Raw genomic sequence first — 23,834 nt, forward strand, 5'->3', positions numbered from 1 at the left:
ATTTATGATCGGGTGTAAATAAAAACTGAATTTTGCTTAAGTAGATTATCCGTTTTGCTGCGTGTTGACATGGTAAGGTTTAACTGAAGGGTTGAGTTCCAATTCTTGCTTTCAACAGAGTTTGACAAAATTGGCGGCGTTATGTAAAACGGGGCATACCCTAGTAATTAAATAGATAAGTTTAAAAATGATATTCATAAAATTGGGAAAAGGATTGAATCGAACCCAGTAAGCAGGAATACAAAGATAATAGAGATATTCAATTTAGGAAGGCAGCGATATTTAATTCTTTTAGGAATAACTGGATATTAAAAATCTCATTTAAAAAGATGGACAATAAAAGTTGAAAATAATGATTAACAGAATAGGTTAGATTTTGAAATAAATAGATTATAAATGAAACAATTCATTTAGGAATTTCTTTGTTACTGAAACGGGATTAGGCGCCTCTAGTGTCATGAAGAAGGGGGAATTCTTATATATTGAGATGGGTTCGCGTCAGTTAGCAAGACAGAGTCGGAGAGCGATTTAGTGAGAGTGTCGAGTCGAGTTATATTTGTAAACCTTGTCTTCGTCGTCGTCATTACAAATGAGAGGTAAATGTTTTTGTCTATCATCTGTAAATGAACTTTGTATAACTCTCTCCAAGTATTATGTGTCCCCACCACCATCATCAAGAATGACTCTCCCCTCCCCACCACCATCATCAAGAATGACTCTCCCCTCCCCACCACCATCATCAAGAATGATTCTCCCCTCTAGCTGTGCTAACAAGAACTGTTGGAACATACGTCTCAGCTCCGTATTATAATATGATGAAAGAATTATCATCACAGTCGTCATGATGAACCAAGAATATAAATGTCTCAGCCTCTGTTAATGATGTCTCTCCCAATATATAAATGGCCCCTTTATAACCGGGAATAGCCGGGCGCTATCCCCACCCCCTGATCGTAATATTTTAAGTTATTCTTAGTGTACTTAAATGGCCATAATTTATGGAGGTCCCAATACCACTTGATAATGCGAATTAATATCGTTGTAAGTTGAACGGTAAGACAAAGGTGTGAAGATTGTCAGCGCTGTTTGAAACTCAGCAGAGTTGGAATATTTAAAAGGCCTGATCAAATAATGACGGGATACATTTATAAACGTCTCCCGTTAATACAATATGTCATCTCAATATAAGCACACTGATATGCACGCCCACTATGTAAGGGCTGTTGCATCGGCCGAAACGCCCGTAAAACTCTCTTTCGTTTGCCTGCTTCCCACCTGACTACAACTTAGATGTCTTCAAGTCCAACATAAACAAGTTCGTTATAAACCGCCCCCTTAAGTAAGACACTTTATCAGATCTCCATTACGAACCATTGCTACGATATTGTCCCATTGATTACTATACACACAATAATTCTTATCCCCGAGTGGCCTCCGGGCCTTGATAAGTGGTGCCTTCCATGTAAAAAAAAAGTTGCGTGAATAAGACTCAGGATGAGAACAGTAAACCAAATAATCAATATAATAGAAATTAGTAATCCTCACACGAAAAATTCAAAAATATAAACGAAAATTTAATTTTTTTATTTATTTGCGAACTCTTTATCCTCATCTTCCCAGTTGTTGTTGTTGTTGTTGTTGTTGTTTCACCACGTTTCGGCCAACTTATCCTCTCACATGGTTAAATAAATATACAAATTACTTATCTGTGGTGACCTCCATGTAAAAAAAAAACTTAAAGAATTCCAACAAAATATAATACATAGAACTTGTTGACATTTTACTGTGTTTATTTCTTGTAAGACTTTACCCTGAAATTACTTCCAGCCTAATATCGTTTGGAAAAAAAAATGTGTATTTCTTATTGCGCAACACTTGTATATAATTAGTTTAGCAGGAGTTGGCAATCATTGTGAGTGTCATTCGGTTCGGTTGAAGCCGAAGATTCATTATTTGATCAGGTCTTTTAAATATTCAAACTCTACCGAGTTTCAACCAGCGATAACAATCTTCACACCTTTGTCTTACAGTTCACCTGACAACGACATTAATTCGAATCATCGAGTGTCATTGGGACCTCCATAAGTGATAGCCCGTTAAGTTCACTAAGAATAAATTAAATATTACGATCAGAAGGTCGGGAGAGCGCCGGCTTAGCCCGGTTATAAAATACACTTTAATACATTTTAATTCGTCCAAATTTCGTATATCATTCAAACACGATGGAACTGCTTTAAAGCTTCACTCTCACTCATTCTCCAACCAAATTTCAAACAATTATTACAATTTATAGATCACTTTCTCAGCTATATAGTGAAAAAAAGGTTAGTTTTCATTCAGTAAAACAAAAGTTCTGATGTTTAAAATCGTTAAAAAAAACGTAAGAAGGTGAGTGACGCTTTTTTATTACTGGTTTCCATAGCAACCACGTCGCTTAATCGACTACTGTTGCTACCAATTCACTGCTGCGAAAAAGAAGTAACAAGTGAAACAGAGAGAATGAAAGCATGAACGGTAAATAATTGAGGAGATTTTATTGAAAGTTACAGACGTGTGCCGTACGTTGTTATTACATGTGTTCATTAGGGCAAAGGAAGCCTTGAAAAATCATGGATTACAATAGAAAAATGCGAGCATGAACAGTAATATGGTTAATCTTAAATATGGAAAAGTAAAGGACTAGTTGTTAAAACTGGAAAAGAACGGGGCGAAATATTCTAGTAAAAATACAACAAATTCATAATTTAAGATATTGCAGCATTAAAATTGTTTTTAAAATTTAATTTATAACATTATATAATAAATTCTTCTTAGTCGTCATTTCAAAAGTAATAAAAAAATGTATTAGGGTACCATCAGCTAGAATCGAAACCGAAAAGCAAAACTGTAGCATTCAAAGCTGGTGATGTTACCACTGTACCAACACATATGAACTGATTAAATATTAAAAATTAAAAATAAACCAAGATGAATGTACAAAATGCATAACGTTTTTTATTAAATTTTGATCCATTTTTGGACTCCTTAAAAACTATTTTAACCGGATAAAGATCCATAAAAGAACGGCCCATAATAAATCCAATCATTTGAGACCCCTAGCGCTGCTCAGCGACTTTTAGTTTTGGAAGAGATAGAGTTTGCAAATTTGGAGACAGACAGACATATAGCTTTTTTATATATTAGATTTGGTGACAAAATTATTTATGGGTCTATTTGTTATAAAACGAGAACTAATTTGGTTAAGATAACGCCATTTCGACGGCGGCCATCTTAAAACGTTAATATAAAAATAACCGATTATATTATTATATCACATTTATTCATGAACGGACAACGCCGGTTAACCCTGCTAGTTTCTGATATAGTTAAATACAGAAATAGATCATTTAGTATTTTCAGTCATTGTAGTACCAGATACCAGTTGAAGGATTATATTAGTTATGCTTCAAATACTATAGACCCTGATTAATTATTTTAACGTGGGTACAATCGCAACCGTTACAAACAAACAAAGGAAAGAAATATATAACAATCGATTGTCCAACATTTTTTAACAACATGTATTACCGTTACTTTCCTGTCTCGACACCACTTAACTTCTCCTAACATCGTTCATCTCCTCCAGTGTACACTTTTATGCTTCCTCCTACTGCATGCCGGCTGCAGTCGGCCCATTCACGGTTTCGACTTCACACGTCCATTTTCTTCGACGTCGACTTTGTTTCTCCCTTGAGTACGTGGTGCCCTTTTTTTCTCTTTTTCTTATCGCGCTAACTCGTACGCACCTCCTAATTTGCATGTGTGCGTTTTTTCAGCTACTGTTGCTGCTAATCTCTTCGCAAGCCAGTTATCTTATGCTGCTGCTGACATTTTCCGACGCGGTCATATGCACTATATGACATTATTACAATGTTTAGTTTTACGACGTATCAACATTTTCTTGTTATTTAATGCCGAATCTAGTAATTGCGTACAAGTGTTTTATACTCCATATTCTTCATATCTTTGAATATGCATTTAGTGAATTTGATTGGCCTTTTTGTTATATCAACCTTTTTTCGGTTTATTAATGCTAAATGCCGTAATTTTGGTAAAAAGTTTAACGTCTTAAGTTCTTTACATCTTCTACTATATATTCTCGGTGTTTGCTTATTTTTAGATAAAAATTGTTTTAGTTTTTTTTTTTTATACTTTGCAACGGGAAAGTTAAAAAACAAACAAAAAACAATAGCATTAATATTTAGCGATTTTAAAGATCACAAAGCAAGTTTCTCTAAATAGCCTATTTTAATGTCAGCCACGTTTACGCACAGGACCTACACGTTGTATGCAGTCTACATCGCAAAGAAGACCAAGACGAAGAATAACTCGAACTCACTTTTTAGTTGTAACAACGACATTTATTTCCGGGTACTATCCCGAATAAAACGTGATCGGGATCCGTCTCTTTCACCTTTGTCCTTTCGGACGTGCTCTCGTGCCTGCTCTACGTCTCTTACGTGATCGTCTTCTCTCACATGATCGTCCACTTTAACGTTATCTCTCATCTTTTTATAGCCTTTCTTTTTTTCTTTACCACGACGTCATTTTTCACACGCATATAGTCCCCGATACACGGTCTGTTACATGATTTGGCAGCATCAAGGATGTAAAACTGATTTGTTGGTTGGGTGTTTTTGTTTTACCGCATATCAACCCTTTTCAGGTTATTTAATGCCGAATCCAGCGTTTTGTAAGAACAATATTTTAATAGAATATGTTTGTTTTTTTTTTTTTTAAGTCGGTTTCTATTTAACTCATAGTTGGGATCCTAACAGGTTAATTCTTCAGGTCAGAACAGCAATTAAAGGGCGGCTCCACACTCTCCATAGCCCGCAAGCTAGGGCCTTGCCATCGGATATAGATTAAGGTCATATCCAGGACAATGTAGAACTGAACTAGCCATATTTGACACATGATTGCGAAAAGCAACAATTTATGGAAAATGCGTCTTGCTTTTTTGCTAAACGGTTATATTCATCTAGAAACAGTTGACAGTCATTTTGAGTGTCATTCAGTACGGTCGGAACCGAAAGTTCAATATCAAGCCATAACAAAAAAAAAACAAAAAAAAAACAAACGCCTCATTATCTTTTAAAGAGTCCTGTTCTTCAAATTTACGATTGGTTTAAACTCGAAGAATTTTCGGTGCATTTCAATGGCAACTCATTCTTTTTGTGGGTTCCTAATTAAAATTGAACTTCTATTCGGCATCTCGCCATATTATGCTTTCATGATTGAAACTACAGCAACACATAACGTGCGTTATTTTAATGTTGAGATACACAAATGATCCAAAATATAATTCACAAAGCAACGAAATGACAATCGATCTGTTGGTTCCGTAGTCTAAGAAAAGGGCGAACAAGCTGAAACGCTCACAATAATATCTATATATCTATAAAAGTGAAAATGTCTGTCTGTGCGTGTACATTTCCCTACCAAATTACTCTGTCAATTTTCAGTCAACAGACTCGATATTTGACATGAGAGGTATTGAAATTTGGGAAAATCTTTTTAATACGGTTTTCGGCCAGAAACTTGGCTGTCAAGGGATCAAAGTTCAACGATTTGACCTTTGAAAAATCTACCAATCTCCTCCACCAATTTTTGGTCTAAACACTTAAAATTTTAGATGTGGGACACGTTGACATGGGTCAAACATTTTAATTTGATTTGAATAAAACAATAAATGTTAAGGGGTCAAAATTAAAGCCAAAGTTAAAAATGAATTTTTACTTCTGCGGTGTCTACCAAATTACTCAAGAAATTTTTAGTCTAAACATTTAAAATTTTACATAAAGTGTATGCAGATATAGGACAAGCTTTTTAATCGGTTTTTAACCAAGACTTTGTCTACCAAGGGGTCAAAGTTCAAATGATTTGACCTTTGCGGTCTCTAGCAAACTATTCAACATATTTTTGGTCTAAAATTTGATATTTTACTTAAAGGGTATGCAGACATGCAGCAAACTTTTTAATCGTTTTTGGGTGTAAATTTGGCTGCCAAGAGGTTAAAGTTGAAAAAGTTGACATTTGCAGACTCTTCCGAATTCCACCGCCAATTTTGGATCTAAACGCTTGAAATTTTGGATGCAGGTTACCTGGACATTAGTACAAACTTTATATATATATATATATATATATATATATATATATATATATATATATATATATGTGTGTGTGTGTGTGTGTGTGTGTGTATATATATATATATATAGTAATTCATAAAATATATATGGCGATCAAGCTACGCCGAATATTCAGTGTAGCTAGATCGCCATATATATTTCATAAATTACTAACTAGCTCTACCTACGTATTGAGCACTTTTGAAGTAAATACTTAAAGTTTACGCATAAAAATTTATACTTTCATATATTAATTTTATGTGAGTAAATGAAGTAGTTATATATATATATATATATATATATATATATATATATATATATATATATATATATATATATATATATCCACTGCACCACGGACTACGACGTTGAGACGATAATAACGTCGCGGTTACCACCTGACGAAGGCCAGAGGAATAGTTCGCCGAAACGTCATGAAACAACAACTAAAAAAGATGAGGATATATATATATATATATATATATATATATATATATATATATATATATATATATATCGGCCTTGTACCTTATTTGCTCGGTGGGGGAGCAAATAAATACTGATTTTCTTGGCCTTTTGGCCAGGATCAAAGTGTAGTATCTGTCCGGCAGATAAACAAGCTAAGAACATATGTGGGGGCAACTCCAGATATAAGACCTTGGTCAATGTAGAGGAAACCCTTCATACCAACTGACACTATCCAGCTCCCCTACTCCCCGGGATGCTGGTCCCCATTTCTCCTTCACTCCTCATATTAAAAATCGGCCTTGTTCCTAATTTGCTCGGTGGGAGAGCAAATAAATACCCTTTTCTTGGCCTTTTGGCCAAGATCAAAGTGCATTATCTGTTTCGGCAGATACTGCAAGCAAAGACCATATGTGGGGGCAACCTCACATATAAGACCATTGCTCTTGTAGCAATTAGTTATTGATCAATGTAGGGAAAACCTTCATACCAATTGTTACCATACAGCTCCCCTACTCCCCGGGGAGCTGGTTCCCATTTATATATATATATATATATATATATATATATATATATATATATATATATATATCATAAATTCATGTATATATATATATATATATATATATATGCACATGAATTTATGAACAGTGCATAGGGGCCGAGCAAAGCTGAGCATAACTGCTAGTTATGTAATAAATGTATTGGTATATTTACCATAACATTTACATTACTTGTGTTTCCATTAGAGAGTTTCTTTTCGGTTGTGTTTGTCAATATGTATGCTTTTCTCTACGGCGTAGCATCTATGTTCCTTGATCAAACCTCACAACAGTTGGTCAAAATAATAATTAATTTAATTTGGATAATTGGAGGTCAAATCTCAAGAAACAAAGCCGATAGCCATTAGTCGCGTGCTCTTGTGCAATGAATGAATGCGTGAATGTAGGATTGACATGAAATTCTAAAAGATAAACTAAAATGACCGGAAAATGGGCTGAAATGACTTAAATAAATAAAAAGTAAATGACTTAGAATGACTTTAATGAACTTAAGGATGAATTAAATGACCTTAAGAATGACTTGAATGCTTTAAAACTAACTGGAATCCTTGAAAAACAACTTGAATGATCTGGAGAATGACTTGAATGGCTTTGAGATTGACTGGTTGTAAAGTGGGAGATAATTTTACATTAAATTAATACAGAAAAGTGATCCCCCACTTTATATCACAATAAGTACAGCATGTAGGAAGAACAGATACTACACTTTGATCTTGGCCAAAAGGCCAAGAAAAAGATATTTATTTGCTCCCCCACCGAGCAAATTAGGCACAAGGTCGATTTTTAATATGAGGAGTGAGGGGGAAATGGGGACCAACTCCCCGTGGAGTAGGGGAGCTGGATAGTGACAATTGGTATGAAGGGTTGCCCCTACATTGACCAAGATCTTATATGTGGGGTTTGTGTCTATTTGTTTTCCCACTGAGCAAATTAGGCACAAGACGTTTTTTTTAATGTAGAGAGATTGGGGAAATGGGAACCAGCTCCGCGGGGAGTAGGGGAGCTGCATGGTGACAATTGGTATGAAGGTTTTCCCTACATTGACCAATAACTAATTGCTACAAGAGCAATGATCTTATATGTGAGGTTGCCCCCACATATGGTCTTTGCTTGCAGTATCTGCCGAAACAGATAATGCACTTTGATCTTGGCCAAAAGGCCAAGAAAAGGGTAGTTATTTGCTCTCCCACCGAGCAAATTAGGAACAAGACCGATTTTTAATATAAGGAGTGAAGGGGAAATGGGGACCAGCATCCCGGGGAGTAGGGGAGCTGGAGATTGTCAATTGGTATGAAGGGTTTCCTCTACATTGACCAAGGTCTTATATCTCGAGTTGCCCCCACATATGTTCTTAGCTTGCAGTATCTGCAGGAACAGATACTACACTTTGATCTTGGCCAAAAGGCCAAGAAAATCAGTATTTATTTGCTCCCCCACCGAGCAAATAAGGTACAAGGCCGATTTTTAATGTGAGGAGTGAAGGGGAAATGGGGACCCACACCCCGAGGAGTAGGGGAGCTGGATAGTGACAATTTGTATGAAGGGTTTCCCCTACATTGACCAAGGTCTTATATGTGGGGTTACCCTCCAACATATGGTCTTTGCTTGTAGTATCTTCCGGAACAGATACTACACTTTGGTCTTGGCCAAAAGGTCAAGAAAAACTTAAAAAGCTAAGAACAGCGTATATTAACAACAGACCTTTGATCTTAACCAAAAAGGCCAAGCACAAAAGTGTTACGGACAAACCGACCGACAAACCGACCGACAAACCGACCGACCAACCGACTGACAGAGAGAGTGACTTATAGAGTCGCTTGCACGCTACTAAAAATGCCAGGAAAAAGATGGAAGATACACTTTGTGCGATAACTTTGATTCATATAATATAGAGATTTTTATTTGTATACAGGCGCCGAAATGTGGATTAGTTCAATTTTTATTCTGCATGGAAAGATTCAATGAAGTATTTCTTCTTCTTACGAACGGGGTATTTCTTGGATTGTCACACCGTCATTATCTGTAACAGAAAAAATAAATTCTCTTGTGATTAACGGAGACGGTGAATGATTCTGTTTTGCAAACATCGGCAGTAATAGACTGTATTACTTGACATGCATTGCGATTACAACATATCTACTTTGATTCGTTTTCTTTTTATTATATTAAATAGAATAGGTTTTCGCATTGGGGAGGGGGTTCTTCGGTCTTTTGCTCTAATTTTAAATATCATTTGCACAGCGTTTTGGTCGATGTAACCTCTATGGGATTTCGATCACCAGTTTAAGGGATGTCGGTCATTTGATTTTTATGGATGCGTTCAAGTCGGTTTGGGAGTTTTACTTTGGGGTGTTTTGTAACAGGAGAAGCATTTTGGGGGTGAGTCGGATTCAGAGAAATATTTTCAGTGAAAAGGATTAGCAAGTTTTATAATTAGATGTGAGAAAAACGGCAGATATTGCCATACAGCAAACACCAAACAAATGATGAGTTAAAGAAGGCAGATGTTCACAAAACAAGATCATTTATGTATGTTTAAAATGTAAGGTTTACAGCAGTAGGAAAATATGTAATGTTCGTGAATATTTTTAGAGTTCTTGTAAAAACAAGGAAACAGTAGTCTGAATAATACAAAAAATACGAGTTAATCAAGTCTCATCTAAAAAAATTTAGAACCAATATTTTTTATATTATTTTATTGGAATTCATTATTGAGATGAGTATTATTTATCAATTTATTTATTGCGGACTATTATTCTCATCTTCCGTAGTTGTCGTTCCACGACGTTTCGGCCAACTATTTCTCTGGCCTTCGCCAGGTGGTAACCGCGACGCGATAGGTACGCCGAATCACCTAACTGCGTTTTCAACAATTACTGCCATCCATAATTGTTGTCGTCTCGCCACGGTTTGGGCCAAGTAAGCCTCTGGCCTGCTTTAGGTAGAAACGAAACCGCTATCTTAAGACAATTCTCACCTGGAACCTTTATATGGATATATAAAAAATGTTTTCTTTAACGTAATCGTTTTTTCTATAATCTAATATTCCTTTATTTATTTATTTATTATTTATTCTTTGCATAGCCGGTTTGTTATCTGCATTTTCTGCTTTATTCTTTAAACTTTCCTATCTATCCAACGTCTTTATCCACTGCGCCACGGACTCCGACGGTGAGACGATAATAACGTCGCGGTTACCACCTGACGAAGGCCAGAGGAATAGTTCGCCGAAACGTCGTGAAACAACAACTAAGAAAGATGAAGATAATAGTCCGCAATAAATAAATTAACCAATTTTTTTATTATTATATTATTTATTTATTTAAAAAATTAATATTTTTAAGTTTGACAATGTTTTAAAGTGTTTTTATCATTATTAATTTCATGTCGAGCTTTATTTTTAATTTGATGTACATTTATTTTTATTTGTAGCTAATAAACTATAGAACCTGTCCAGTGCACATATACTTGTCGGCTATGTTATCCACGCTTCTTAAATTGATTAAGGTCCTCGTCTGCGCCACACTTTAGCCATGTCAAGAACGTGTGTAATGCTTCACGCTTCTTTGCCCCGAGTCAGAGTACCATCGTGACAGAAGGTTGTATCCGGGTGGATACGGGGTGAGGATTGGAGTAAGTGCGAGATGGAATCGTGTGAGAAAAGATGGCGCTTCATGTCGAAAAGAATCGAAGAACATAAACTAACATTCTATTTGTCTCCCTTTGTTTCGTTTTTCTTTCTTTCATTCACTTTCACGCGCCTTCCTATAATGGACACTAACAAATAATAACTGTCGATTATATCCTGGCGTTCGTATGTCTTGACAGATGTAAGTTGATAATATCGGCACATCGTCCGTGTAAACTATTTTTATTTGTATATATATATATATATATATATATATATATATATATATATATATATATATACAGGGTGGGCCAAAATAAGGGTCCTATATATATATATATGATTATATTATTTTGGCCCACCCTGTGTGTATATATATATATATATATATATATATATATATAAAATAAAAATTACAATTAAATTTACCAAAATGATCCAAGATGGTAAAATTAAAGTATATCATAAATATTAAAGAATTAATATTTATAAAGTTATCTCAGCCAGATGTAAAAGCTCGATTAAACCAAATAGGAGATAGAGCTTATAATACGAGCAAACAGTTAATAAAACATGTTAAAAAACACTTTGAAATTAGTTAAAAACATATTTAATCTGAAAAGGAAACACTAGATAAGTGGATAGTCCTTAATCCGCGGAGTTTCGAAGAAATACTTTCCTTCTCATCCAAGGGTAGGAATTAGCAAAATGCGGGATCAGATTTTGCATGCAAAAGTAATTGATGAAACAACAAGTCAGTCAAAGATCTTACTGATAACAAAAAAAGGGAAGCAGAGGGAATTTGGTAAAGAAAATAGGTGATTACACGTGAATGGATAGTCTGGTGGAAGATAAAAAACCCAGTGACGGTAAAATCCAAATATATAACTTCAAGAAAGTTAATTGAATTTCCATTTGCACAAGTAAAATCCAAGGAAATCCCGTAATTGGAAGATGGTCCAAAATAATCCAAAGGCAGAAATTCATGGAATAATTCACAAAAATGTGTACAAGGGAAAAAAGGAAAAAAAATCCAATATTAATAAAAGAAAAATAAGATATGCTTTTCACTCTACTGCCGAGGCATAAATATAAATAAGAAAGATCAGGGAAGAAAAAAGAGGAGGAAAAAGAATTAAATGGTGATAGAATTAAATATAAAATAGAGAAACAAATGTCAAAATGACCCTGACAGGAAATGTTTAAGGCGCGAAAAAAATATATAGAGCAAAACAATATAGGTCAACTGAAATGTACAGGTCATCAATTAAAAAAATGTCAGCAAGAGTTGTTAGAAGACACTAAATGGAAAATAAATAAAGAAATTAATAAATAAATAGAAAATAAATAATAAATAAACAATACATAAATAAAAAATATAAAATAAAAATTATTTAAGGGGAGAGGATGGCCGGTATCTGCAAATTCAGGAAAAAGTAAGAAAAACAGTAAGTAAATGCATATAGTAAAATATAAGTAAATATACATACAAGATATGAAAGTGTGGGTAGATTGATATATCAGATAGATAGGAAAGTTTAAAGAATAAAGCAGAAAAAGCAAATAAAAAACCGGCCATGCAAAGAAGAAATAATAAATAAATAAATAAAGGATCATTAAATGATAAAGTATTAAGAAGTATGTAGAAAAAAAACGATAAAGTTAAAGAAAATGTTTTATATATCTATATAAAAGGTAAAAGTAATAACTATGTAATTTCAAAATTGCTATAATTAAATTTGGACTTATGTTTACAGAAAGAGATCAGTTCATTTTTAGAATTTATTATATTGTTACTTTAAGGGGAAGTAATTTTAGTTATAGCTTCGGTTGTACAAAGGCGACATGACTTAGAGCCTGGGGTATAAGACTTAACTTTTTTATGATATATATATATATATATATATATATATATATATATATACAAAATCACGAATTCTTACTATTTTTTATCTGATTCGAATTAAAAATAAGTACTGATATAAAATAGATGTGAATGAGAACAACCTATTTGAACATCCGTAAAATGAACAAGAGGTGTATCAAAAATTATATCATAAAATATTTTAATCAACATTTTCGATTGCAACAAGTCGAATAGAAAAATAATATATATATTATTTATATATGTGTATATTATTTTTTATTTATTTATATATATTTTATTTTTATATATATATATATATATATAAAGCATATATATATTATTTATAGCTCTAGAGAAGGATTGTGTCTCAACCGTTGCAGCTGTTAAATAACACATTAAATACGTTTTTATTTTCGTTTTATACAAACGCATAAAGGAAGTAAATAGGCATATTTTCTTTGTCACGATTACATATTTTTATTCCAAGTGACTGTCGTCTATTGTAATGACATTCTATTACTTATAATAAATAATTTTACAAAGAATTCTCCATACGTTTTTGTTCCTGTTTCGATTATAGCTGATGACACTCAAGTCATCTATTGTTTTTATAAATAATTTTACCAAGAATTTTTCATAGTTTTGGTTTTGGTTTCGAATATAGCTGAAGGAACTCAATATATATATATATATATATATATATATATATATATATATATTCATGTGCTTTGGTTTCGGTTTCGATTCAAGCTGATGCACTCAAGTCATATGGATATTTTTTATTTTTGAAATCACAACTTTATAATATATATAAATCGATGGAAAATTGACTCTTTCTTTCTCTCTCCCTCGCTCTCTCTCTCTCTCTCTCTCTCTCTATATATATATATATATATATATATATATATATATATACATATATATATATATACATATATACATACATACAAAATCTGCATTAGTCAAAATATCATATCGTATTTTAAAAGCGGGCTACACGGGGCGTCTCTGTTGACTTAGATAAATACTTTTGCAGTTTTAACAAAAGAGCTACAATAATATCAGGACATCTCCATTTACGCTGAACGTCCACAGAATGCAGATTTCAATATATTACATATGAAAGAGCCCGCTGTAGAATTTCCACAGGTTTTGCTTTTTAATATATTATCATTAATAACGAAAATGGCTGCCATGGTAAACCTAAGCGAGATAGTTTGCATTATTTTGATAAATTGGACCGCTGCTCTCATCTTTGGTATTAGTTTTACAACATTTAGACCGACGGAACCTCTGACTTTTTTAATGTATATATCTCTGGACTCATAACTGTAAACGTGGCGTGGCCGTTATTTTTTAACTGTATCGCTACAGTTCGAACTACTCTCAGATCCCGACGCCGTCTAATACCGTCGCAAAAGAACAAACAAAAATAAATAAATTTAACTCAGCATTATTTTAAAGTCCAAATGAAATGCATTTGTTCGTGGTTCTTCCAAAACAACGGATTTCATTATTTTTCCTAAGTCTCTTCGCCCACACATGTGTATTTCTTAAAATATCCGTCGCCGCTTTCTTGTCCTTGACTTTCACACGTCCATCTTACACATCGAGCAATTTTTTTTTCTCTTTCCTGTTTTTGTGACGCCTTTTCGTGTCCACTTGTTAATTTGCATGCGTGCTTTAACGACTGCTGCTAATATTTTCGCTAGCAAGCTATCCTTCGGCTCCTGTGCATATTTTCACAATAGCCCACTCGCCTTCTGTTACACAACTTCTACAAAGTGATTCTTAGGATTATATCTTGGATGAAAATTGATAAAGTCAGATACCTTAGTGATTAGGAGGGATATGACAAAAGAATATTCTTTTCTATCATTTTGCCTCTCGAGTATATATCAGTTAATATCTTATATGTTTTTAGATAGAGTGATGTGGTTCTCAATTGATTAACTGTGTCGAATATATATATACGAGAGTCAAAAGAATAAGAATATGCTCTTGTCATAGCTCTAATAATTACGTGTGTCACCCCACGTTACCCCACCGACAGGCCGCCGACTCCAGACGTCGTGACTGCCGTGGGTTTTTCGTTCATCTTATCTTCTTATTGCCGTATTTTGTTCGCTGGCGACGGTTAATGGGGACGCACCCATGTCTACAAGTATAAAAAATAAAATAAAACAAACACATGGAAAAACACAGATGCCGATGCTTCACATATATATCAGTTGGTATCTGTGTCTGTGTGAATTTCACATTTATATCTACTGCTGAGGCCGTCTCCATTGGTTAGTTAATAATTTATCTCCGTTCAAGGACTCTCAATCTGGGCCAAACCATGGTTCATCTTCAGTGGCGTTCCAACTCTAACTGTTTACATCTGAGTTAAGGCCTAAATTGACTAAGTATCGTTCCTATTGGTTGATCCTTAGTTCCTTGTAATTCGTCACACTCTAATTTAAACACACCCTTATTTCTCCTTGTCTGTGTTAAGAACAAATTCCTGTCCATTGCCTATTGATAAGTTCTTTTATTACTCGCTAAGCCTACTTTCTTTATTTTGTCATTTATCTGTTACCATTTTCCCACTTCTCCCGCACAAAACGACATCAGTCGAACATAGTGTTACACATGTACAGCGGCTCCACAATCGATAAGAAGTTGTTGAATTGTCAAGGGAACACGAGGCCTCGTTTGAAATGTTGGTATCTACATTGGAAACATTTGTGATTGTGCTGCCCACAATTATAGCAGCTAATATTCGTCTTATTCTTAAGAGAAAACTTGTTCTTTAAAAAGTTGCGGTTTTTATTTGTGGTAAATGCATAATTTAATTTTGTTGATTTTTTTGGTGAGAAGTTGGAATAATTTAGTTGGTTTTGGTGAGAAGTTTAAAAAATTTGGTTGTTTTTTTTTTGGTGAAAAGTTTTTAAAATTTTGTTGGTTTTTGGTGAGAAATTTTAAGAGGTTTTCATGATACATGTTGATTTTTTATTTGTTTTATTTTTTCTGTTTCTTCATAGCTTCTGGATGCTGCTTTGAATTGACAGTATCTTTCTGTTAATAAACACTCAAACTGTAATTAAGAAATGAAAAAATAAAGTTATTGGAATAGTTCATAATATAAAAAAGAATATCACCGTAGGCAGTGATATATTTTACATCGTACTGTCAAAGAATTAGAATGAAAATGGAGATATATATATATATATATATATATATATATATATATATATATATATATATATATATACCATATAAATCGGCGTATAACACGAGCCTTCAAGTTGAAAAATCATCTTTACAAACCAATATTTCATAAGATACCTTGTGTTGCAATCTCTAGCCTCCGCTAAACAAACATGCTTTCGTGATTTAGCAGTCGTCTTATACAACCGATATATGATAAATTTATAACAATTTGCTCCAATTTTGTACCTCGTCTTATCTGACGATCGCCTTATACGCCGAAATATACATATATTCTTTTTTCTTCATTTCAGGACTGGTTTCTTGTGTGGGAAACAACCATTTATTAAGTTCCCTGACAGGGACTTCTGGTTTATTATTATTATTATTATTATTATTATTATTATTATTATTATTATTATTATTATTATTTTTATTATCATTATTATTATTATTTTTATTATTATTATTGTTGTTGTTGTTATTATTATTATTATTATTATTGTTGGTGGTGGTGTTGTTATTATTATTATTATTGGCTCACATGGAGCTTTCACACAAGTCAACAACCGATCTGATTGGAAACCTGTGGTGTTCTCTGGATGCTGAGTGACAACAAGTCTCCCAGACGTCCAGCTTTCTCCACTTCCTTCGATAGCATTTGCAAATAAATTTGCGTCATCGCAACAGCCATTTACCATTGATTTCTAGCTGGCAGTGGCCATTGGTTTATACTGGAATTTGAGTGGCACTAAGCCTCCCCAAGGTCCCAATTCTCTTCGCGCTTGTCCAGCAGACGTCTGGTCAGCGCTTTTTCCTCGGTCTTTCCATCCTCCTTGACCCTTCTCGGCTCTTTGGTATTACTTTTCTATTGGGGAACGGTGATGAGACGATGGGAGGGGATGCGTGATGGGGGTGTAGAACTTGTAGATATGCAGCTTCGGTGTTCTTCATTCCCTGTAACGCTTCTTCGTTATATTGTCTTCTATTATTATTCTCCGCATTCAAGTGTTTTCCTTAATATTTCAGCCGTTTTCATTACCGTTAGTCGTTGTATTTTTGTAGCTATTCCTCTGATTCCAATTTTTGCCATTCTTTTTTCAAAGCTTTTCGGAATTGTTCCTAGTGCTCCTACTATTATCGGTACTATTTTGTATTTTCTTCATCATCCAAATACCTTTTAACTCTCTGGCTTATTATTATTATTATTATTATTATTATTATTATTATTATTAATGATAATAATAATAATGAAGAATTAATTAATTAATTAATTAATTATTATCAGCATTGTCCATGTCGCGAGCATTTTAATTTGTTTATATTAATAATAATAATAATAGTAATAATAATAATAATAATAATAATAATATATCTTGCTCTTCTTTTATTGAGTACTCTTAATAAGCTCGTTAAATTCATTAGTTATCACTCTTGAATACCTTTAATCTGATATATATATATATATATATATATGTCTCTATTTCTTTTTTCTAATGCTATAAATATTTGTATTCATTTTAAAATAAATTAAAAAAATTGTATATTTTCATATAAATATAAATTATATATATATTTTCATATAAATATATGTATATATGTCTCTATGTATAGCAATATTTTTGTATAAATATAAATTATATAAATAATATTAATATATATATATAAATATATATATATATATATTATTTATATAATTTATATTTGTACGAAAATATTACTATGCATAGAGACACGTTTTAACTGCAGCTTTAATAAGCTTGGTATTTTCAGGCTAAAAAAATATCTACTCTTTATATTTTATATTGAAATATCGACCAAAATTTCAATCCGTAAAGCGTACATGACTAAATTCAAATTATCACATGTTAACATGTTTAAGCATGTTCCTATAATTAGACGTCAACCCATTATACTTATGTACTTGGGATTTTTAACGTTTTTCAGCTGTGCATTTAAAGCTAGTTAGCAGTTCACATAGTAGCATATTGTGAAAAGAGGTGGGTATACATTTTAACGATGACAATCGAAATACATTTCTATCTCATAATATCCATAATGAAAGAAAACGCACATGATATTTTCGTCATATATGAATAAACATAATATCAACACACATTATATGCGTTGGGAAGAGTAGAGTTTGTATTATTCCTATGTAATCGACCAAGCTAATAGACGAATTTCACTCTAAATTTTTTATTTAGATTTTACTTTACATAATGTAAAATCCGAATAATGATTTTGGGATGATGATGTTACGTGAACAAGTCCCAAGCTCTTGTAAGTAAGTAAAAATGAGATAGGATAGTCCGAGAATTCGAACCTGAGAAGCTATGTTTTGAATTAAGATTCAGGAGTTTTCCGATTGTTAGTTTTGTTGAATAAATAGCAGATATGTTTGTTTGAAAAGGAATTCGATTGTTTAGAAATGTTATTGTGAAAAATGAATTTTATGATTCAACTTTGTTTATGAAAATTAAATTGAAATAAGGTCTATCTAGAAGCGAACAATAGAAAATGAAAAAGATATTGAAAATAGGTTAGACCAAAAATAGGTTAGAGAATTCATGTTTGCAGGTATGTGTGAACAGTGCACGTGAGTTCAGACCACGTGAGTCGAGTACATGAAATTGTTATTGAGCAGGATAGTGCCTTAACTAAAAAGCTTGTTTGCTGTTTAAACGGGCAACCTTCTTTTCCGTCCAAAAGTGGTATATTAAAATAGTCCGTAGAAATATCGGTGGAACTTTGTAACTATAAAGATAATAGCAAGCTTTTTTTTATCGATTTGTTAATAATGATTTTCTTCAAGGAATAGAGATCTTGGCACGTGTTCAATTGGTTTTAAACTTCCGCTAGGCATTTTATGTCAGATACTCCCCCTATTCTGTACGAGCTCGCAAAGCTAGCAACAATAATATCTGTGTTTTTATCATAGTGCGAGAGGAATAGATATGACGTCAGGTTTCTTTTTAAAAATCATTGAATGCCGCTTTGCATTCAGGTGTCCATTTTCACACTCTGTTTTTTTTTTGTTGTTTTGTTCAGTATGACCCGTAGGTCGTGCATATTAGGAATTAATGCTTGGTAATAGTTCGCGAATAACAAGAAGCTAATATCTTTTGGCATTGGCATATCTCAGTGGCCTTTACCGTTTTTGATAATTATCTGCCCTAAGTATTTTATTTCCTCAATGAAGAAATCACACTTTGCTTCTTTGATTTTAAAACGAAAATCCTGCATTCGAGAAAATACCTTGATAACATGTTCTCAATATTTACTCTGGCCTCACGTATTATAACAAATTCATTCAGGTATGCTATCGCGAAATGAAGGCTACTCAACATAGTATCCATAATTTTTGGAATAATGCCTGGCACTACTTTGACTCCAAAAGCTAACTCCTCGAAATTGAATAATCACTTATGGGTATTAATACAAAAGAAAATTCGAACCATTTTCCCCAAATTTCCTAGCATTTAATAGTATGCGTCACTCAGATCGACTTTAGACTGTAGATCTTTCCTTCGTTTAGCTTAATGGAATGTTCAGGGCTAAGAAGTAGATGGTAGTAATCTTTTAGTACTAATTACAAACCTGTGTTGAAGTCGGCGCAAACGCGGGTATATGTGGACTTCTTTTTGAGAATGACAGTAGAAATTGTTCATGGACTGAATTCAACTTTTGATAGGTTGACAGTTTTTAGAAGTCGTTCCGGCTTATCGTTAATTTTCTCCAAAGAAGTAACCAGTACATTTCATTTTTTTAATACTGGTTCAAATGTAACATCAATGATTAATTCACCTTCAATATTTATTTTCGACCCAGTCACCAATCTGTCTGCTGTGCAAGACATTAGCATGGTATGTCTATTTAATCTGGTTTGTGTATGTAAATTTATTATCAATAACTCTGATTCCGAGCCTATTGAAGCCAGTACATATTTGCGTATGTTTTATCGTCTTTTTTATTTTTTCTATTATGTTGTATCCGACATTGAACGCTTTCCTTTGCTTTAAAATTGTAGCTGTTATGTTCAATCAGGTATTTGTGCGGTATAGGCAGCCTTTACAATAATTCATGATAACATGCACTCGGAAGTTACTTACTTTGATTTTCAGTGAATTGTCATTTCTGTGTACAGGGCTTATAATATCCTTTCTTTTTATTTTCTCTGGAGAATATTGTTTTGACTTTTTATATATCTTTATTATGTATATGATGTTGGATTATTCAATTCTTTCGTTTTTTACGCTAATCTCCCATTGGCAATCTTCGCCAACTTCTGTAGTTTCAGGTTTGGTTCACTTTCTAATTTAGCTAGAATTCTGCTTCGAATTTCAGGATTTCTCGTACGAATATCAGGCATTTCAAATTGTCAGCACTCATTTTAAAATCCTCGCATTGTTTGGTGATTTTAAAATAGTTAAATTGTTAAATAGTCATCGCCTTTATTCTTGGTTTAATTCGATCATTTGTATCTATAAATAACGACGTTTTAGAGCTGAACAGTTCTGTTAAGTGTTTTACGGTTTCAGAAAAGGTTAGGTCACACGTTTTTACGGTAAAATGTAATCCACGAATTTGTTGTGTTCTGTGGATCCTAGTTTTTGAAACAATAAGCAGACCTTTTAAGAATCCGCCCAATCGGCCCAATCAATGAGATACAGATCGTCATCTATTCTAAAATACGTGGCGAGTGTCTTGGCTTCGTTCGTGGCGTAAATTAAACTGTCAATGGAATTCTAGTCTGCGCTTTGTGAGAATGATACTTTATATTCCTTGGCTTGTTTTAATTTGTTAAATTTTGTAGTAATAATTCTGTTTTCTGTTCTTGTTTCAGTAACATTTTTTGTCGTTGCTGTTGTTGTTACAGCAGTATTTTTTTTTTATTTATCTTTCATTTTTTTGTTGTGGTTCCATCTGGTCCTGATTCATAGGTTGAATTCGCTAAATCACATGTCCAGGTATAAATCGAATATACGAGGACAGCAAGAGTATGTTTTCCCCACATAACGGCAGATACAGTTTAGCTTGGAAATCAAATTGGATCATTTGTCAAAACATAAGAAATATACAAGTGTTAAAACACACACACACACAAACACACACACACATATACATATATATATATAAATATATATTATATATATATATATATATATATATATATATATATATATATATATATATATATAAACTCAAAAGCTCCATAAAAATCAATAGGATATAACATATTGAAAAAGAAAGAATATGATATCGAACAGGTAAGATAGAAATTCTATATTTGTAAATTTAAGGGTATTTTTATGTAGTTTTTTGGAAATTGAAAGGTTTCGTTGCTATATGTTAGTTCTATTTTTTATTATTGGTTATAAAGGTGGATGCCGGATGGGTAGGGGCGAATTATTTTTATTTTAATTTTGATTTTATTTCTTTAGTGTATCAGAAGTCTTTGTCTAAAGCAAAGCAGCAACACTTTTTGGTTACAACGTCAAGCAGAAGTTCGCTAGTCACAAGTTGAGTCGAGTAGAGTTCGTTGTTCACAACACGAGATACACGTCGACGTTCTCTATTCGCATGTCTTAAACGCTACTCCCACTCCTCCCAGCGACTCTCCTTTTATAATGTTTCGGGCACACCCAATTTGCAGATACCACACGAGACTGCTAGAGATCTACACGTGACCGGAGGCTTTAAAAAACAACGGCCGTCATCTTGGCCTTATTTTTTTTTCTTTTTCTGTCTTTCAGCCTGCTGCCGAGACAGATTCTCGCCCGTTTCTGAGGTAGGTCCTCTCTTTGTCTATCACAGTCCCTCCTGATCTCATGATCACAGCAATGGCAAAGGCGTGGCGATCGCCGTCGCCGGGTGCTTCTCCGAAGGAGAACAATGCATGCCTCTTCTTCGCTTAAGCTTTCGTCTGCGGACTGAGGGTTGAAGAATACCGCTTCCGCTGGGAGGCTACTGATATCAGTCACCTTCTGAGGGAACTGCTATGAACCAGAGCGATGTCTCACTGGTCCCTGACTCGGAGTCACACTCGCTCCCGTTGTTCACGGGTAGCCGCGATTGTGTTGTCGGCCGTAAGTCCTTAATGTGACGAGACACACCGTCGACACACACTGCTTGCTTGCTGATCACTTCAGTGATGCGTCCAAGTCTATACTGAGTCGTACATTTGCCGCGCGGTTTCTTGATCCAGACAACAACCCTTTTTTCCAGCCTCTCTCCAGTTACTTTCATCTCAAGTACTGGGTTCGTTTCTATGCTTTTCACCCTAACGTGATACCTGTACAATGTGTCGGCCGGCGCTGTAGAGGGTGATACAACATCCTTTGGGGTCACGTTGTATAAATAAACTGCTTTAGACACCGCACAGCCCGTTCTTGCGGCGATAGTTTTGACAATCCTGTGGTTCCACTCAATAATACCATTTCCGCTCGATACGTAGGCACATCGGAACCGCAGATGTACTCGCCAGCCATCGGCAAACTTTCTGAATTGTTCACTGGTGAAACGGTGCCGTTGTCAGTTAGTATCTCCGTTGGGGGGGGGGCGCATTCGAGGAAAATGTCGTTTAGCTGACGGATGACTGCTGCCGTATCTTGCCGGCGAAGCGGCCGCCATATCACAAACCTAGATGCGCCGCAGTCAATGAGCGTTAGGTAATCCTCGCCGTTGTGGTAACATCAATCGCCAGCCGGCTCCAGTGGCTTTTTACATCAAGTTTTCCTTTTTCCCAGCGAATGGATGCCGGGTTGATGGATTGACAAGTCACTCTTTTAACGTCTGCTTTTCGTACTTCAGGGCCATCCAACTTAGCAAAATACAAGGTTCGGTTGATCCTTGGATGTCCACTTTGGTGGTGGACTTTCTTGATTCGATCAAACAGCAGAACACGCGATTGCAGCGCAGGCCGGTTGTAGGGGTTCGATGGTTCTTCTAGTGGCATCAATCCATCTGCGGGGAACTCTTGTTAAACAATCGGCCTTGTTAAGGCTGGATCTGACGAAAGAGATTTTCATTGACAGCGCATATTCTTTCTTTATCCTCATGATGGTATCGAGCCGCTGTCGGATGAGCATCTCACTCGTAGCTTTTGTTTGTACTCTGGCCCTCCTGGTAAGGGTACCCGAAATCCACGTGGACGCAGGCAGAATCTGTAAGCAACAGGTAGGTAGTCGACTTACAGAGGATCACCAAGTTTATCCCCTTGATAACGGCATCAAGCTCTGCCAGGTTTATATGCTGGGAGTCCCGTTCTGGGCGTAACCAGCAGGTCTCTTCCACCACGGTCTCACCATGGACTATTGATACGCCCGTAGCAAGAGAGCTCGCATCAACCAACACACTCAGGTCCCGGCTGTCGACGCACCATCTGCCCCGTGCAGGGTCCTCCTTGCGCACTCTGGTGACGACTTCCTCCAGCATTGTGCTGAGAGGGGCGTCGTATACCACATCGTCTCATCCAGTGGTGACCTCAGACGCTCTCCTGTTTATGAACGCCACTTTAACACGAAGTCAGTCGCCCACAGGGAGGTGTACAACCAATTTTCCACACCAAGAAAATACGTTTCTTTGCGTGACATCCGGGGGCATGTCTGGGACTTCATTTCCCCGTTTCGTCTTCTCCCCGGACCTGTAAACCGAGCACCCTGCGCCAAAAGTTACGGAGATGCTCCTCTACACGCGTCACGGATACAACCTCTCCATTCACGTACACGTCATCAATGTATGCAGATGTTGCCTGCCTCGTGAGCTCATCCCGAGCTAGAATGGTGTCAATCGTTTGCATAATTGATGGCACCACGTTGAGTCCGAACCCCATACGGGTTAAGCAGTAAGGTCATAGTGACTGGTGTACACGCATTTGAAGGTACTCTTCTGAATATCAAGCACGCACACATTAGACCCTGCTTGCCGCCATTCCCGTAATTTATCAG

General features: G+C 34.9%; 1 pseudogene; it reads right to left on the reverse strand.

Annotated features, from left to right (window-relative positions):
• Positions 1 to 7,805: 7,805 nt before the first annotated feature.
• On the reverse strand, positions 7,806 to 7,936 carry LOC145244071 (U2 spliceosomal RNA; annotated as a pseudogene).
• Positions 7,937 to 23,834: the final 15,898 nt, after the last annotated feature.

This window comes from Euprymna scolopes, chromosome 22 (genome assembly GCF_053919585.1).
Source record: "Euprymna scolopes isolate OS-2025 chromosome 22, ASM5391958v1, whole genome shotgun sequence".
Taxonomy (NCBI): Eukaryota; Metazoa; Mollusca; class Cephalopoda; order Sepiida; family Sepiolidae; genus Euprymna; species Euprymna scolopes.